Genomic DNA, 3,120 nt, shown 5'->3' on the forward strand with positions numbered 1-3,120 from the left:
GACGCTTTGTTTCATATCAAAAGTAACAAAGCACAAAGCTTATTGTGATTTACTGGATGGAATGTGCGCTACAAAAAATTATTAGTTAAGTTTTGTTCACATATCAACTCAAATTAGTAAATAATTGATTCTTGAAATGTAAGAATCTGTATTGGTTCGATATTTGAATGGATTAAAATCGAGAAATCAATGTTGTCAACCCAGCTCTACTTCATGTCTTTTGTGGAAGACAAAAGAATATGTTTTGAGGAATGTTTCAAATGTTTTGTCCATACAACGAAAGTCAGTAGGGACTGTATGGACACTCAAAAACTAACATCAGGTGAGAGACAATGGAGGCTGCTAACATCTGAAACTGTTCATGAAGTCATATTGTGCATCATTGTCTTGGAAAAAAAAAAGTTTCTCACTTTATGAATGCAGACGCTCATGCCCACAGCTGGGTCTCGTCACTATCGGGAAAAACACCCGGTGACTCATCACAATGCCACATTGCATTAACGCACGCTTTCACAGGAAGCATCCAGTGTCTGAGAGAAGCACCTACACTGAAGAGCATCCGGTTATTTGTGCAATCATCCACCCTCATGCTTCTGTCACAAAGGCCTGTTTTTCCCAGTGGCACTGTTGTGTTAATGTGTGATGTAAGCATTTTCAAGATCATAGACAGTCAGATAAGGTTACCAAGTCAGACTGACTCATTATATTTTTGCTTAAACACCAAAACGGTGCATAATAAAGCAAATCAAATTAAGCGCTACATGAAAACACCCCATATAAATGGATTTAACCACAGATCATCAGGTTTCATTCGAAAGAGGATTACAGTTGCTGTTCTCTCTCTCTTTTACCCTAATATTTTTTGGCAGCACTTCAGCTCCGTATTAAATATGACTCCTCAGCTTGGCTGTAACGTCAGTGCCGGTGGTTAGTTTTTATTTGTTTCACAAGCGTGTAAATGTTTAATAGAGTTGCAGGCTGGACTGCAATGTCACTATGACAGTTTTCCCAAGCTGAAGAGCTCTGTGCCTGACAACAAGAGCAGAGATTCAGGATGCGCAGGTCAGATTTATGTAAGCCCTCTGTGCCATTCATTTCTAAAAAAAATTTGATTTATAGGGCTGGGTCTGAATTCCATAATGTGATTTAACTTTGGCACAAACTAAATTGGATAATGAGCAACAGGGTCTGGCAACTTCAGCAATGTTTTAGAGATGAGGCTTAAAGGTGCAGAGTTTTTTTCCTCATTCATTCATCTCACACCTGCTGTACAAAAACAAAATGCCTCCTTTATAATTTTGGGATTGGGTATATTGTCAATATTTGTGTTGAAAATGCATATGGTGACTTTCAGTCCAAGTTACAGCTGAATGGAACAGAGCGCTGCAGTACTGAGTGGACTGTAAAAGTTTCATAACTTTTTTAACTGGACATAACATCTTAAAATTGCTAAGTTCAAGCATGGTGCAAAGCACTGAAAATAGTAATGCAACACATTGGCCAAAGATGTCCATCACTAACTTTCTGAGCAGTTCACTTAGATCCACAGCAGTAGTTTGAATGTCTTTGGTTGATTTTTAAACTTTTGCTCTAGTTATGAACAGGACTTCCCGTGTAAGCTAAACGGCGAACTTGTTTTCGCCTACTTTTCTTTGAAGAACTCTTAATTTTTGCTTAATGGTAGACTTAGTTAAGCCCACTTAATTTTTCTAAACAAGCCTTGTGTATTGGTCCCAATACAGTAATTTACCCCTGTAGCTGAAACTCTCCATTTGATTTGGTTACATTTTAATTTCAGCAGCCATGCAAAGAAGCTAATGCTCTTTCTCTGTCCTTCTTAACCCCAATTCACCTTGACTGGGGGCTGCAGGGGAGGATTTTCTGCCAGCTTAAGCCTTCTGATTGGGTTACACAGATGGAATAATGAGCGCTTTTCTGTTGTCTCAGCCGATCTGGAGTTAAGCTCTGTGGACCGGACCATTCACTGACGCCACACAACATTTACATATACATGAGATTTAAAAAGACCTTTTGCCTCCTGGATTAGTTCAGCTTCCTCACAAACTCGACTAGGCCTTTCCACATCACTAGCGCTTTTTAGTAGCACTCCATCTGACAATAAACTCCTGTGATCCAGAACAGAGACCTGCACATTCATTGAAAGCCGATTCAGTATCTATCCTGAAACTAATGTTGTTTGTTCTCAGTAACAGTTTAATGTTGCTTCTTTTTTAGGTACAGAAGTCTATTAAAGCAAGTAATGAGGCTGTAATTAATCTTTTCTAGAGATGCACCAATTGCAATTTTCTTGGCCGATTCCGATTTCCGATTTTTTTTGTTAGTGTGATCTGCCGATACCGATTTTTGTCGATTCCGATTTTCTTTCTAAGAACTATAATTGACAGCATATACAAACAAAAATCTACTTTTCTTCAACGCAAAGTTTTATTTTCATAAAAAACACAAGTAAAAAGTCAGTAATAAAATAAGAACAAATAAATTTAAAAAAAGGCAAACAACGGCACAAATAAATGCAATAGAATAAAGAGAGCTATGAAACTAAGTTTTTCAGGTTAAGTAAGTTTTTATTCAGGTAAGAAATACTACAGAAATTAAAGTAATCAAATGTAAAATAACACATCCAGTGTTATTTTACATTTGATTACTTTAATTTATGTAGTCTTCATTGTAACAATTAAATACAGATTAATGCTTACCATTAAAGTTATAAAAGGTATTCAGTCAAGAGCAGAAAGTGATTTTCTTTTTGAAGAAAGTGATTGTCTTTTGTTCTTTGATGAACATGACAGACAGCAGCAGGAATATTGGACTGCGGTCCCTTTAAGAGTTTATCCACGGACCCAATATACTGTTACACAACATGCGTTCTCTTTCTCAACTAGTTAACGTTCCAAAACTGACTGTTTAACTGGATACTCGCCAAGATGGGCATTTTGACATAATTTTGTATGTATTTGAAAGTTTTAGCGCAGTTAGCCACTCATTTTGGTATTTGTGCCTCACAAGCTGTTTGAGACTGAGTGCGGATTGTGCGCTCCACTAATATACAGGTGCATCTCAATAAATTAGAATGTCGTGGAAAAGTTCATTTATTTCAGT

Source organism: Sinocyclocheilus rhinocerous, unplaced genomic scaffold, assembly GCF_001515625.1.
Source record: "Sinocyclocheilus rhinocerous isolate Xijiao unplaced genomic scaffold, SAMN03320098_v1.1 scaffold1164, whole genome shotgun sequence".
NCBI lineage: Eukaryota > Metazoa > Chordata > Actinopteri > Cypriniformes > Cyprinidae > Sinocyclocheilus > Sinocyclocheilus rhinocerous.